This window comes from Lissotriton helveticus, chromosome 6, assembly GCF_964261635.1.
Source record: "Lissotriton helveticus chromosome 6, aLisHel1.1, whole genome shotgun sequence".
NCBI classification, from domain to species: domain Eukaryota; kingdom Metazoa; phylum Chordata; class Amphibia; order Caudata; family Salamandridae; genus Lissotriton; species Lissotriton helveticus.
Genome location: NC_136067.1, coordinates 1,104,115,914 through 1,104,132,645, shown reverse-complemented (window position 1 = coordinate 1,104,132,645; position 16,732 = coordinate 1,104,115,914). Strand labels below are relative to the sequence as shown.

Here is a 16,732-nt window from a genome sequence, read left to right as displayed (position 1 = left end):
CTTTAAGCCTTGTGGCTCCTGCCACAAGCTGATGTCGGTGACAGACCCCCAACTTGTATGTTTTCTGGTGCATGGAGTGCGACCATGACCTAAAGTTGTGCTCCGTGCTGCTCGCGGTCCCGGTCGAGAGGGAGGTCGTTGGACTGGTCGCAGAGCCATCACCACCACTCTTCGCCGAAGCACAAAAAGAAGGCGAAAAAGCACTGCCACTGTTCGCGTTCTCCCCGTCCGTTGGCCGATGTGACGCTGGATGCAGATGGTAGTCGTCCTGCTCCGCCCGCAGAGCCTGTTGGATTGGCTCCGAGCTTCCCTCCCTTTCCGGGAGCCGGGGCGACCCCTGCCCAACTTTGTAGCTTTTTCAAAGCCCTCCACTCAATTTTTGGGCAGTCCGACTCTGCAAGTGCACCGTCGGGCCCTGCGGACTTGGCTGGGGGGCTATAGGCCTTCGATGCCGGCGGCTTCGACTTCGGCACCGCAGGGATCCAGGCCTGGATCAGCGCCGGTCGGCCTTGTGACACCTCTTCTTGTGCTGAATCCAGGGGCGACACCTCTGCTCCCTCCGTCGCCAGTTGTGTCCCCAACTGATGTCGACCCCAGCCTCCCCATCGATGTGGACACTGAGCCGGACTGATGTCACCCGACGTCGGGACCGGCACCGACGGTACTTTTGTCCCCCTGTTCTCCCCTGGTGTTCCCTATTGCCCTGAGTGGCTACCAGGGTAGGGTGAGGAGGACTGGGAGGGGTCTGTCGACCCTTTGGCAGACCAGGTGGAAGAACCAGACTGGAGAGAGGAGTTGGGTGAAGCCAGTGGTCTGCACACTTATTAAGACCGTGGCATGCTTTCTCCCCCTACTATGGCTACGGAGGAGAGTGCATCATACGCAGTGGTTTTGCGTAGGGCCGCTGAGTCCTTAAACCATGAGCTTTCTATGGTGGCGGTTAGGACTAACCGCCTGACTGAGGTGCTTTAACTGGCAGCAGCCTCTTCGAAGCCTCTGCTGCAGTTCAATGAGGCCCTCACAGACATCCTTATGGGCACTTGGTCCAAGCCCAAAACAGGAGCTCCTGTGGATAGGATGATTGCCCAACCCTACCGCCCGGCTCTGGTCAACCTCATTTTCCTCTCCCAACACCCCACCCCTGAGAGCTTGGTGGTCCAAGCCTCGACTTCCAAGGGTGTATTCCCTACCGCACCACCTGATAGGGAATCCAAGAAGCTGGACCAACTTGGGAAGAAAATGTTTTCTTCCTTCAGCTTAGGACTGTGGTTGGTGAACACCGCATGTCTCTTGGGCCGTTACTCCCACTCTGTGTGGGACACGGTTGCGCTGGTGCTGCCACGGTGTCCGGAGGAGGCCCGAACCGTGGTTGCCCATGCAGTTACCGAAGGGAGAGACACAGCAAAGTTGGCCATAAGATGTGGGCTGGACACCGCCGACTCGCTGGGCAGGACGATTTCAACGTCAGTAGCCCTGAGACGCTACGCCTGGCTGAGGTCCACTGGCATTTCGGGTGATGTCACAGCTACACTTTTGGACATGCTGTTTGATGGCCGTCGCTTGTTTGGCGACAAAGCAGACAACGCACTTTGGCGCTTTAAAGACTCCAGGGCTACGGCTAGGTCCTTGGTCCTCGCTTCCACTCCTCGCCTTGCACAGTCTGCTTTTTGCCCCTTGTGTGGCTACAGAAGGGGTGCCCCGCCACATTCTGTCCAAAGCCACAGGCCTGCACCAGCTGCCCAGCCTCTGCGCAGCGGGGGACGTGGGACCCACCGCAGTAATTCTAGAGGCCACAAGGCAGGTCACTACAGCAGCGCCCCCTTTGCAGCAGCCTCCAAGCTCTCCTTGTCTGACCTTTCAGGGCCAGCATTCACCAGTGGACGGCAGGATTCGCCATCACCTCCCCCACTGGCTCAACATCATGTCAGACAGGTGGGTTTTGCAGATAGTCTGAGGGGCTACTCCCTCCCCTTCGAGACTACCCCTCCATCCATGCCACCTCAATTCCATTGCATGTCAGAGGATCACTTGGCCCTACTCCAACAGGAAGTTACGGCTCTTTTGTCCAAGGGAGCCATCGAACGAGTTCCTGTCCCAGAAGTAGGTTGTTGTTATTATTCCCACTACTTTCTGGTGCCCAAGAAGGACAAGGGCTTGTGTCCTATCTTGGAACTCGGGAACGTAAACCGCTTCCTCCGGAAGGAGAAGTTCAAAATGTTGACATTGGCTCAGGTTCTGTCTGCCCTCGACCCCGGAGACTGGATGGTAGCGTTGGACTGGCAGGACGCTTATTTTCACATCCCCGTCCTGTCGGCTCACAGGCTTTATCTCTGGTTCTCGGTAGGCCACGAACACTTTCAGTTCACTGTGCTCCCATTTGGGCTTAACTGCGCCCCTCGGGTGTTCCCGAAAGTGATGGGGGTGGTTGCAGCTTATCTGCGCAGATCAGGAATTCCAGTCTTCCCCTATTAAGACGACTGGCTATTAAAGGTGGGCTTGCCCCAGGCTGTTGTTTCCCTGCTCCAGACTACGGCCAACCTCCTGCATTCACTGGGGTTCACCTTCACCTTGCCGAAGTCACACCTGATTCCCTCTCAGAAGCTCCTTTTCATTGGAGTGGTTCTGGACACAGCTCAGTTTGGGGCTCATCCTCCCGAGCTGCGAGTCTGGGATATTTGGGCTATGATTCGATCTTTCAGCTTCTATCTCTGGTTTCGGTCAGAATGACCCTGAGGCTACTGGGCCTCATGGCCTCCTGCTTCCTGCTGGTGGGCTATGCCAGGTGTCGTATGCGGGCTCTGTAGTGGGACCTGAAGTTCCAGTGGGCACAGCATCAGGCAAATCTTTCCGATTGTGTCCAGATCTCGGTGGGCACTGCACAATTGTTGGGTCAAAAGGAGGTCCCTATCCCTTCCCCAGCCAGAGTTCACAGTGGTGACAGATGCATAACTTCTAGGGTGGGGCAACCACATGGGAGAGGCGGAGATTAGAGGCCTCTGGTCTCAGGCGGAGCCCGGCTCCACATCAACTTTTTGGCGCTTTGGATGATCTGTTTTGCACTGAAGGCATTCCTTCCTTCTGTCAAAAGGAGAGTAGTGCAGGTGTTCACGGACAACACCACCGCCATGTGGCACTGCAACAAACTGGGCGGAGTTGGGTCATGGACCCTGTCAGGACGTTCTTCGCATTTGGACGTGGCTGGAACATCAGGTTATGTCCCTGGTGGTTCACCACCTGGCAGGTTCTCTGATTGCCAGGGTGGACTATTTCGGCCGCCGGTGCACGATAGACCACGAATGGCGATGACGAATGGCGTCTTCACTCGAAGGTGGTGCAAGGTCTCTTTCAGCAGTAGAGAGAGCCTTGGTTAGATCTGTTCGCCACGAAAGAGAACATGTGATGTCAGCAGTTCTGCAAGTAAGAAGTTCCAAAGCGGCAATCGCTTGAGGGCGCTTTTCGTCACGAGTGGAGTTTCCGCCTATACCACTTCTGCCAGAGTGCTGAAGAAGATCCAGCGTGACCGCGCCCAAGTCATTCTTGTGGCCCCGGACTGGGCAAAAAGAGTCTGGTATCCAGAGCTCCTACACATGGTCGATCCTCCGGTCAGACTGCCTCTTCGGGAGGATCTTCTGTCGCAGCAGCAGGGGACGGTCCTCCACCCGAACCTGTCGAGCCTCCACCTCCTTTCGTGGAGATTGAGCGGCGACAGGTGACAGTTTTCGGCCTTCCTCCCTCAGTCTGTAACGTTTTTTGGCAGCCAGGTGTCCCTTCACCAAAAATGGTATACGGCTGTAGATGGAACAAGTTTGTGGCATGGTTCACAGCAAAGGCGGTGGATCCCCTTTCTGCCCCCTTTCAGAGGTTCTCCTCTCATTCTTTCCTTGGCCCAGCAGGGCTCTGCTCTGGGCACTCTCAAAGGCTATCTTTCGGCCATTTCAGCCTTTCTTCTGCTTCCTGACCAGCCTTCTCTTTTCAAGTCTCCTATTGTAAATCGCTTCTTTAGGGGCATTACTCACTTGTTTCCCCCAATTCCATTCGTAATCCCCCAGTGGACTTGAACCTGGTTCTGACCTATCTTATGTGCTCTCCTTTCGAGCCGCTATATAACTGTCCTCAGACTTCTGACACTTGAAACTGCCTTTTTGGTTGCCATCACATCTGCTCACAGGGTGAGTGAGCTTAAGGATCTTTCTTCCAAACATCCTTTCCTGGCTGTTCATCCGGACAATGTTGTCCTTTGCACTAGGCCTTATTTCCTTTCCAAAGTGGTTACCTCTTTCCTTATAGGACAGACCATCACTTTGCCCACCTTCTTCCCCCCCGCATCCTTCTAAAGAGGCTCCACCGTCTGGATCCAAAACGTGCGCTTTCATTCTATCTGGATCGCACAAAACAATTCCGGGTTGATAACCAGCTCTTTGTTCGCTATGTGGGTACCAAGAAAGGACGGGCTATGGAAAAACTGACCCGCTCTCTATGGGTCGTTCGTTGCATCAAAATCGGCTATTCCTTAGCGAAAAAGGAACCTCCAGTGGGGTCGCGTGCCTATTGCCCCAGGGCGTCAGCAGCCACTACTGCTTTGGGACATGGATTCCCCCTTCATGACATCTGCCAGGCAGATACGTGGGCTTCAATGCACACCTTTACTAAGCACTACTGCCCGGACAGCCAAGTTCGGAGAGACTGCTTCTTTGGGTGTTTAGTTCTCCAGGACTTTCTGGTGTGAACTTAGTTTGCAGATCCACCTCCCGGGTTGGTATTGCTGGGGTATCTATTCTAAGATGAGGAATCCATTACTAATGGTCTCTTTCAGATAAACTAGTTACTTACCTTCGGTAATGATATATCTGTAAGAGACATATATTAGTTATGGACTCCTCTCCCCCCGCCCCCCCCACCCGTCCTCCCAGTTCTGCGAGCTGACTTTTATGGCAAGGGACTCCGTTTTCAGGGCCCTAGTTTTTTGTGCACCAGTGGTCAGCTGGCGTGGAATGTCGTGTAAAGAGCTGACGTCCGCGCGCAGGGGCGGCGTCTAAGTGGATACAGTGACATCATTCCGGCGACCATGACGACAATGACAGACGCAGATTCGACCGACATCACCTACCGACGCGCAGGGGTACTGCTGAAGAAAAGTTCTCCAGATCCAGTGACGCCTGGGGGGTAATGCTAAGGTGAAGAATCCATAACTAATATATGTCTCTTACAGATATATTGTTATAGAAGGTAAGTAACTTGTTCTTTTGTGTCTGTGCTTTTAAATGAAGCACGGGCTGCTACCTTTGTTTTTAACCATTTCTTAAATTGATTTTGTGTGATTCTATGCATTTTACTTCTGACTTGGCTAATTGAATCTGAATTTGCTTGGGGGTAACTCACTGGAGAGAGGTGACTGCCAGTTCCGGTTGGTCCCTCGGCAATCTCTGCATGCTGATGGAAAGAGCGACGTCATTTCCGCATTGATGCGCTCTAGGGAGTTCACCTGCATGTATATAAACGGGCGCGCTCTGGTTCGAAAGTGATTTACTTCATGGAAGAACTTTGCAAACTAAAAGACACACTTTACACGCCGACCCTCCCTGCAGCATTATTAAATAGGCTTCTACTAGACAATCTGTTAATAGACAAGGGTGGGGGGGCAAGAGAAAATTGGCACTCTGGCTCAGAGGTCCATAGGAGTGGGGGCCGATGCCACCTCTAGCTTAAGGGCTGCCTTACTGAACACAGAGGCCCTTCAGAAACATAATCTCAATCTTTGGGCTGCCCCAGGAGAAGGAGCTAGATATCCTTGCTCTAACGGAAACATGGCTAGATGACGCTTCAGGGTGCGATATAGTGGCCTCCCTTCCCCCTGACTATGATGTCTTGACATTCAATCGACAGGGGAAGAAAGACGGTGGGGGTGGGGGGGGGAGCAGCATTTTGCCGCAGGGCCTTGACTATTGAGAAGATAATAGAGGAGAGTCTTGGCGGGGAGGAGATCCTAGGGATTAAAATTGGATTAAAATCTTTTTACCTGATAGTGGTGGTAGTATATCGTCAACCCCGGCCATCCCCTGCGTTTAACGATCTGTTTACGGAATTGGTTAGCGATCTATGTTCCAGATACCAACAGATGTTAGTAATGGGGGACTTCAACTACCACTGGAACTTTTCCCCAAGAGAAAATGCGACTAGTAGGTTTGGAGAGGCTATGACCATGCTTGGCCTGAAAAAATTGTGGAGACTCCCCCTCAAGAGAAGAACCATACCTTGGACCTCATTTGGACTACACCTCCTGTTGCATTACTGACAGAGTGTAGACCATGTAGCTGGTCAGACCACTATCTGATCAGTTTCAAGATCCCTGTGCCTAGTCGACCAAACCTCCTACCTCTAGTGTTGACGACGGTATGGAACTGGCACAAGATAGAGGACGTCAGTTTGAGGGAGGCATTATACGAGACAATGCTCCCTGGGAAACAGTCTGGGGACCCGGATATGGACTATGAGAAATGTACTTGCCGGTTGAGGACAGCCATGGACAAGGTGGCTCCCACCCGGAAGGAAAAGTTATTGAATAGAGCAAAGGGTGCCCCGTGGTATTCAAAGGAATTAACAGGGGAAAAACAGGCCCTCCGCCAGTGCGAAAGGCACTGGCGGAAATCATACAGGCCGAAAGCCCAGGAGGAATACAAAGCAAAACTAGCTCTCTACAAAGCATCAATTATTGCAACGAAATCTGCGTACAATGAGCAGAAGATTAGGGAGTCCATCGATACTCAGAAGGAGACCTTCAATGTGCTTAAGGAGCTCAGTCAAAAAAAGGAACAGAGGACGACTGCCAACTCGGATGACTGTAATGAAATACAGGACCCCTTTCTAGCCAAAGTTAAAGAAATCCTCCTAGAAATAGGCAACACTAGCATAAGCCCTCTTTTAGTGGCAGATCCACCAGACTTTCAGGACGGTACCCTCGCAGTGTTTCCTGCTCTAGACTCAAACAGCTTAGCGCCCATTATGGCCAAAGTGAAATAAGGATCACAAGATACTTATTTCAATTTTGAAATAAGGATCTATTTGAACGCCCTCCCAGGGTGTTCAAAATAGCCCTCCCTATGGTAGAACCAGAGACGCTGTACTTGTTAAACCTTTCCTTGGCAACTGGGAATGTTCCTCTCAAATTCAAGGAATCTATGGTGACCCCCCTGCTGAAGAAGGCAGGGGTGGACATTAACAACCTTATTCCAGACTTCCTTTTCTGGCTAAAATACGTGAACAATATGAGCTCAGAACACTGTCATCCTTCCTGGAGGAACATCAGCTGCTACACGCCCGACAAGCGGGCTTCAGGGCCCACAATAGCTCAGAGCTGGTGATGCTCTCAGTGCTGGATGAGTTGAGGCTCGCAGCAGACAAGAAGGAATCGTCAGCTCTGATCCTTTTGGATCTCTCAGCCACGTTCTACACAGTGAACCATGTTCAGCTTTTGGCTCGTATTTGGTGGCTGGGAGTGACTGGAGTGGTCGTCCAATGGATCGCCTCCTTCCTGAAGGATCGGTCACAAAGGGTCCAACAGGGGAATGTATGTCCAGGAAGGGTGATCTGCCATGTGGGGTCCCGCAGGTCTTGACGCTATTCCCCCTGCTTTTCAATATCTACCTTCTGCCATTGGTAGAAACACTGGGAAAATTGGAGTGTCAGGTGTTCAGCTATGCCGACGACATGCAGTTAATCACGCGGATTGACCGCTCCTCATAGCCACAGTCCAACATGCAAAATATTCTCCGGCTAACCATGAATTGGATGACCACTAATTCAGTGAAAGTAAACCCTGACAAGACTGAGGTGCTTGCCATCACTGCAGGGGTTAACCCCTGGTCTAATTCCTTCTGGCCGCAAGAACTAGGCACTACCCCGACACCAGCGCCAGTTATGAAGAGCTTGAACATCAGGCTGGACACCAAGTTAACATTGAATAATCAGGTGACCGCTGTAGTGGGGAGTTGTGTGGGCCTTATTAGGCAACTCCTGAGACTTGTACTCTTGCTGTTATTTTCCTCCATGTGTACTATAGTGTGTGCCCTAATTGTGTCGCGCCTGGATTACATTAACGCAGTATACTTAGGGCTACCTGACAAACTATTAGGGAAACTTCAGGTGGTTATGAATGACTCAGCAAGGCTGATTTTCAAACTCCAGAGCACGTGCCACACCTCTGCTACAACAACTGCACTGGCTCCCAATCAAGCAGAGGGTTAGGTTCAAGGGTCTGTGCATTGCACATAAAGCCCTCTATGGAGCAGCACCTGGTTACATCAAAGGACGTTTAAAGAAATACGTGCCAGGCTGATGCCTCCGATCTACAGAGGCAAGCCTGTTGCCATGCCCACGCTTTGACAAAAACTCTGGGGGGGCGAGCTTTTTCAGTGGTGATTCCCCAGCTTTGGAATAAGCTTCTGGATAGCCTGCGCAGGGAAGTCACCTTACTCCCTTTCAGGAAAGGTCTCAAGACCTTTCTTTTCACTCGGGTGTTTGGATAAGCCCATATGAACATGCCAAGCTTCAGTAGGCATGTTAGGCTCCAGGTTCAGGGTCTTGTTTTTAGCGCTTAGAGACCTGCAGGTGATTTGCCTCTATTTAAATAGAAATTAACATTAACTCTCTTGTTCCTCTGCATTGATAGGCTGTCCGAATTTCTGCCTGTAAAGTAAGAAGACAAATTAGTATTACCCGCATTCTATTCACTTGGCACTGTGTACCCTCCTTTGTGACCTCATTATTTCTTTTGGTTACTGGCAGACTTGCTTCATTCTCGGATTCTCTATCATGTTTATGAAAAGCTAGTTCACACAAATGTTTGGAGTCCTGGGGGCCTGAGCATCTCAAGAACATATGATTAATTTGTGTGCTATTTCGTCATAAAACTCAAATCAGTCACTGGTCTTTAGACTTGTTGTTTGTTAGGTTTCCAGAATTATTCAAGTAGAATAGGTAGTAGAGTACTACTCTAAGTGTGGACTCAGTCCTCTTGATTATTTCTTTTCTAACATCTTCAAAACAGAATGACCACAGCTGTGAAAGGACTGCTCATTTTTGTAACCTCCTTCTCTGAAGGGTTGTAGGGGAGGGGTTACTCTACAGTACTTCATGGGAGACACAATTGGAGTCAATGTTAATTCATGCAAGGGTCTGCCTAACATTTGTGTATGATATACACTAAACATTGAACACAAAACCACTGGGTATGGGCTCCCACAGGCATTGCTTGCCACACTTGTGTAAGAAATAAAACAGTTGCAAATGCCACTAATTTTTCAAAAAGAACATTAGTTGAATGAACATACGATCGAAACAATATGTTTTTAGTGAAATAAATTCAGTTTGTTTTAATCTTTTTGCATTTTCATTTGAACACTTCTATTTCAAAATAATGTCTCAATATATTATACAAATATTAAAAACCTGGAGTGCACAGCAAATATCATATACAGTGATAACAAACTTGTTAAATATTTACAGTGTAATACAACTTGCTCACCATTCAATCTTCACTCATACAACACTCAATCCACTACAGCCAGACAGACTAACAACAAAACATAAATGATTCGAAAAATTACTGGATTAACTCTCCAGCAACAAAAGCCAAATGTTTTTTACAGTCTATACAAATATTTCCTCGTTAATGATTCAATTGTGAGTTTTTTAGGCTATTAACGGGGTCTACGCGTTTCAAACTACCATTCTTGCGTAGTTCTCTTCAGGACCAATCTGTAATGACAAAAACAAAATCTATTGTGGGGGGGAAAAGATAAGCACTATACTGCCCTCCCCCGAAACTAAAGTGTCCTCACCTACCTTGCGCTCGACAAAACAAGCTGGAAGGGTTGTGATCCCAATCTAAAAAACATCAGCACATGCCAAAATCAGAAATGCATTCACAAAGTCTAGCATACTGGCAGGCAACTTTGCATTCACCCCCCTGACTTACTTGGGGATTGACAGTGCGCTCAAGGACTGGCCTGGCTCGCCTGTCTGTGGAGAGACAACAACGTAAACTGGTTGGTTGCAGTCCTAGGTGTTGTTTAGGAGAAAACAGAGTCATACACGCACTGTTTACCTGATTTGGGCGAGGCAGGCGTGTTGTATGCAAAAGCGGCTCTGTTTGTTTTCAATTTTTCTTATGGCCGTTCTGTGGAAACAAAAACGTGCGAGGCGCATTTGTGAACTCGGTCCGTTTTTGCAGTCAATCGCGGCAATGGTTGGGGGTCAAAACGCCATCATTGCAACTTACTGAACACTTCGTGGCTCGATCGCGTCTGAAGCAACAGGCGTCCGGACGCTGCACTGGTTTGCAGGCACTTCCTGGTTGCCCTGGGATTGTGGGTAATGTAGTCACAGGTGGTGCGGCGAGACCAGGGACCGAACTTTATTGTCCCAGGCTTTCATTTCATGTGAACAATTGCCGGTGCACTCTTGGTTGATGTGATTAGCAAAACCACTAGACAACTTTAGGTGTCAGTACATGCCACGCGGTTGTGGTCCGGGTGTTACGGCCAATCTAAGGACAGCAATCATGTGGTTTGGACGTTGCCCTTCGTGGAAACACTGTCCGGGCTGTTTCAAATTATATTGAAAATGCGACAGACTTTGGTTTCTATGACTGATGCAGCGACTGTCATGTCGGGTGAAATGAACCCAGTCCCGATCCTCATTCTGTCCAGGTTTTCCAAAAATAGCAGATTGACCTAGCCTATAATTTGAAAATTTCCGACAATTCGTTCAATCCAGAGAACACGGTGTTAAATTTCAAAATGAGCATGGCCTCTCTTTTTATCAGTTTGGCATCCAAATCGCCTCCTCTGGTGTCTTTCTCCACTTTGGAAATGACTGTCCACGTTAATTCACTTTCATGGTGGTTCTTTTCTTTCCAGTGGTTGACCAAGGGGGCATTCACAACACTGTTCTTAATTCTAGATTTGTGCTGCTGAATTCTTACGCGTACCTCTTGATTGGTTTTCCCAATGTACAAGAGGTCGCATGGGCACAAAATTCCATACACGACATACCTCGTTTTACAATTCGAGAATGTTTCGTGTTTCCAATTAATTGAACCGTGGGTGAATATTTTGCCTTCTTTCGTCGACTCACAGCATGAACAATTGCCGCACTTATGGTGGCCTTGAATGGGAGGAAGACGTAACATATTTCTCAAGTCTGGATTTTTAGTCGTGGGTAGTGCTGCTCTTACCAAGTGGTTGGAGATGCTATGATTTTTCCTGAATGCAAACAGGGGTTCCTTTTGCAACATTTGGTCTAGATCTTTGACCAGATGCCAGTTCTGTTTCACTACTTTCTTTAAACTGTTTGAATTCGGGCAGAAGGTTGATACGAATACCATCCTATCCGTGTTCTTTTTTGGTCTCCTTTCTAATAAACATTCTCTTGGTGTCCACCATGCTCTCTTACAGGATTTCTTGAGGAGTTTTTTAGGATAACCGCGTTGTTTTAAATTGTTGGTCAAGGCCTCCGCATGCCTTAGATATTCTTGCTTTTCTGTGCAATTACGGCGAATCCGGAGATACTGCCCGTAGGGCAAATTTTCTTTAAGGCTGCGTGGGTGGTTACTCCTGAAGTGTAATGCTTTATTGCGACCTGTGGGCTTTTTATATAGCGTTGTTACCAGCCCACCCATGGAGGGATATACTTCCACGTCCAGAAATGGCATTTTGTCACATGAGTAGTCCAAACTAAAATGGATCATTGGCACTCTGTTGTTGAGCCATTGATGGAAGTTTTTTAAGTTCTCTTCTGACCCAGTCCATACAAAGAACACATCATCAATAAAGCGATGCCAATTAGTTATCCATTGGGAAAACGGATTGTTTGTGTAGACAAATGTTTCCTCGTACTTTGCCATGAATAGAATGGCTAATTCTGGAGCAAAGGGGCATCCCATCGCCACCCCTCCTGTTTGAAAGAAAAATTGCCCATTGAAGTTAAAATAGTTTTTTTTGAGCGCAAAATCTGCAAGTTTTTTAATGAATGATGTCGGCACTTTGTGAGGTCGTTCGCGTTCCTCTAGATATACTTCAAGGACATTAAGCCCTTCTTCCTGCGGTATTCTGGTATACAAGGACGTTATGTCCATGGTTACCATTAAATCACTCTTTTTGTCAAACTGGATGTTGGTTAGTTTGTTCAAAAAATCTGTAGTGTCTTGTAGATAAGATTTCACATGTTGCACAAATGGTTTTAAGAAGAAGTCCACAAATTTGGAGATCGGTTCTAATAGCGATCCGCAGCCCGAAACTATTGGGCGACCAGGGGGTGCCGAGGCATCCTTGTGTATTTTCGGTAATACATATAAAATGGGTGTTCTTGGATGTTTTGTTCTCAAGAATTCCAATTCTTTTTTGCCTAGGAACCCCTGTACCGCACTTTCGTCTAAAAACACGAATAATTCGTTTTTAAGGTCCGATGTGGGATCTTTGGGGATTTTCCGATAGCATGTTGTGTCCTCCAATTGTCTGGTAACCTCTTTAATATATAACTTTGTTGGTTGGAGGGCAAAAAGTGGATTTCTGTCGTAAACCAGTTGTTTCCGTGGTCGTTTGATATGTATTTTCAGCGAAAAATAGTTTCAACCTTAATTTCCTGCAAAATTCGATGGTCTCAGTTTTTAATTTGATGAAATCTGTGTGTTTGGAAGGAACAAATGTTAATCCTTTGCTTAAGATGGATTCTTCATCCTTTGTTAGAATTTTGCCGGATAAATTAAATATGGGGGACGGCATTAATTTTTGTAATTTTGCCGCCTCATTGACATTTCCCATGGTTGAGAGGTGTTCCTTGTCTTGCCTCGTTGTTTCGTCTGGCCTCTGCCTAAAAAAGATGAACCCTGATGTTGTTGCTGGAATCCTGGGTGTTGTTGTTGGTGGCCACCCCTTCTGTTGTAATTGTTTTGATGGGTGGAATTGTCCCCTTCGCTCGAACTTCCTGATGACGAGGTGTCCGAGAAAGTTATAAATTTGTTGTAGGATCTGCCTTGGTATTGTGTCAAATGTCTTTTTGAATCAGGTCTTGAATAAAAGTCGGATTAACATTTGTTCCTTCCAAACGACAGAAATCCACTTTTTGCCCTCCAACCAACAAAGTCCCCAAGGAATTGATAACATTTGAACGCACTATGTTATCAGCCATAACCCAAATGGAAAACAACAAAAAATGGATTAAATACAACATCTCAAAAGCCGAACGTGTCGCCCTTACCAATTTGAAAGCAGACACGTCTGTCATTATCAAACAGGCAGACAAAGGCGGATCGATAGTCCTTTGGGATAAAGAATTATATATTAAAGAGGTTACCAGACAATTGGAGGACACAACATGCTATCGGAAAATCCCCAAAGATCCCACATCGGACCTTAAAAACGAATTATTCGAGTTTTTAGACGAAAGTGCGGTACAGGGATTCCTAGGCAAAAAAGAATTGGAATTCTTGAGAACAAAACATCCAAGAACACCCATTTTATATGTATTACCGAAAATACACAAGGATGCCTCGGCACCCCCTGGTCGCCCAATAGTTTCGGGCTGCGGATCGCTATTAGAACCGATCTCCAAATTTGTGGACTTCTTCTTAAAACCATTTGTGCACCATGTGAAATCTTATCTACAAGACACTACAGATTTTTTGAACAAACTAACCAACATCCAGTTTGACAAAAAGAGTGATTTAATGGTAACCATGGACATAACGTCCTTGTATACCAGAATACCGCAGGAAGAAGGGCTTAATGTCCTTGAAGTATATCTAGAGGAACGCGAACGACCTCACAAAGTGCCGACATCATTCATTAAAAAACTTGCAGATTTTGCGCTCAAAAAAACTATTTTAACTTCAATGGGCAATTTTTCTTTCAAACAGGAGGGGTGGCGATGGGATGCCCCTTTGCTCCAGAATTAGCCATTCTATTCATGGCAAAGTACGAGGAAACATTTGTCTACACAAACAATCCGTTTTCCCAATGGATAACTAATTGGCATCGCTTTATTGATGATGTGTTCTTTGTATGGACTGGGTCAGAAGAGAACTTAAAAAACTTCCATCAATGGCTCAACAACAGAGTGCCAATGATCCATTTTAGTTTGGACTACTCATGTGACAAAATGCCATTTCTGGACGTGGAAGTATATCCCTCCATGGGTGGGCTGGTAACAACGCTATATAAAAAGCCCACAGATCGCAATAAAGCATTACACTTCAGGAGTAACCACCCACGCAGCCTTAAAGAAAATTTGCCCTACGGGCAGTATCTCCGGATTCGCCGTAATTGCACAGAAAAGCAAGAATATCTAAGGCATGCGGAGGCCTTGACCAACAATTTAAAACAACGCGGTTATCCTAAAAAACTCCTCAAGAAATCCTGTAAGAGAGCATGGTGGACACCAAGAGAATGTTTATTAGAAAGGAGACCAAAAAAGAACACGGATAGGATGGTATTCGTATCAACCTTCTGCCCGAATTCAAACAGTTTAAAGAAAGTAGTGAAACAGAACTGGCATCTGGTCAAAGATCTAGACCAAATGTTGCAAAAGGAACCCCTGTTTGCATTCAGGAAAAATCATAGCATCTCCAACCACTTGGTAAGAGCAGCACTACCCACGACTAAAAATCCAGACTTGAGAAATATGTTACGTCTTCCTCCCATTCAAGGCCACCATAAGTGCGGCAATTGTTCATGCTGTGAGTCGACGAAAGAAGGCAAAATATTCACCCACGGTTCAATTAATTGGAAACACGAAACATTCTCGAATTGTAAAACGAGGTATGTCGTGTATGGAATTTTGTGCCCATGCGACCTCTTGTACATTGGGAAAACCAATCAAGAGGTACGCGTAAGAATTCAGCAGCACAAATCTAGAATTAAGAACAGTGTTGTGAATGCCCCCTTGGTCAACCACTGGAAAGAAAAGAACCACCATGAAAGTGAATTAACGTGGACGGTCATTTCCAAAGTGGAGAACGACACCAGAGGAGGCGATTTGGATGCCAAACTGATAAAAAGAGAGGCCATGCTCATTTTGAAATTTAACACCGTGTTCTCTGGATTGAACGAATTGCGGAAATTTTCAAATTATAGGCTAGGTCAATCTGCTATTTTTGGAAAACCTGGACAGAATGAGGATCGGGACTGGGTTCATTTCACCCGACATGACAGTCGCTGCATCAGTCATAGAAACCAAAGTCTGTCGCATTTTCAATATAATTTGAAACAGCCCGGACAGTGTTTCCACGAAGGGCAACGTCCAAACCACATGATTGCTGTCCTTAGATTGGCCGTAACACCCGGACCACAACCGCGTGGCATGTACTGACACCTAAAGTTGTCCAGTGGTTTTGCTAATCACATCAACCAAGAGTGCACCGGCAATTGTTCACATGAAATGAAAGCCTGGGACAATAAAGTTCGGTCCCTGGTCTCGCCGCACCACCTGTGACTACATTACCCACAATCCCAGGGCAACCAGGAAGTGCCTGCAAACCAGTGCAGCGTCCGGACGCCTGTTGCTTCAGACGCGATCGAGCCACGAAGTGTTCAGTAAGTTGCAATGATGGCGTTTTGACCCCCAACCATTGCCGCGATTGACTGCAAAAATGGACCGAGTTCACAAATGCGCCTCGCACGTTTTTGTTTCCACAGAACGGCCATAAGAAAAATTGAAAACAAACAGAACCGCTTTTGCATACAACACGCCTGCCTCGCCCAAATCAGGTAAACAGTGCGTGTATGACTCTGTTTTCTCCTAAACAACACCTAGGACTGCAACCAACCGGTTTACGTTGTTGTCTCTCCACAGACAGGCGAGCCAGGCCAGTCCGTGAGCGCACTGTCAATCCCCAAGTAAGTCAGGGGGGTGAATGCAAAGTTGCCTGCCAGTATGCTAGACTTTGTGAATGCATTTCTGATTTTGGCATGTGCTGATGTTTTTTAGATTGGGATCACAACCCTTCCAGCTTGTTTTGTCGAGCGCAAGGTAGGTGAGGACACTTGAGTTTCGGGGGAGGGCAGTATAGTGCTTATCTTTTCCCCCCCACAATAGAGTTTGTTTTTGTCATTACAGATTGGTCCTGAAGAGAACTACGCAAGAATGGTAGTTCGAAACGCGTAGACCCCGTTAATAGCCTAAAAAACTCACAATTGAATCATTAACGAGGAAATATTTGTATAGACTGTAAAAAACATTTGGCTTTTGTTGCTGGAGAGTTAATCCAGTAATTTTTCGAATCATTTATGTTTTGTTGTTAGTCTGTCTGGCTGTAGTGGATTGAGTGTTGTATGAGTGAACATTGAATGGTGAGCAAGTTGTATTACACTGTAAATATTTAACAAGTTTGTTATCACTGTATATGATATTTGCTGTGCACTCCAGGTTTTTAATATTTGTATAATATATTGAGACATTATTTTGAAATAGAAGTGTTCAAATGAAAATGCAAAAAGATTAAAACAAACGGAATTTATTTCACTAAAAACATATTGTTTCGATCGTATGTTCATTCAACTAATGTTCTTTTTGAAAAATTAGTGGCATTTGCAACTGTTTTGTTTCTTATACACTAAACATGGCACCAAGGTGCTCTGAAAGCCTAACTCTGGTGTGATTTACTTGCTGTTGAAGGAGGAAGGTTGTGTGAAGACTGTGTACACAATGAAGCATTAGTCATACTTTAGGGTTTTAGCAC

At 46.8% G+C, this 16,732-nt stretch overlaps 1 protein-coding gene across 1 annotated transcript in view; it reads left to right on the top strand.

Annotated features, from left to right (window-relative positions):
• The window catches only part of BUB1 (BUB1 mitotic checkpoint serine/threonine kinase), an 851,273-nt gene that overhangs the window by 261,269 nt on the left and 573,272 nt on the right, over nucleotides 1-16,732 (top strand). The gene's annotated exons all lie outside the window — the stretch shown is intronic.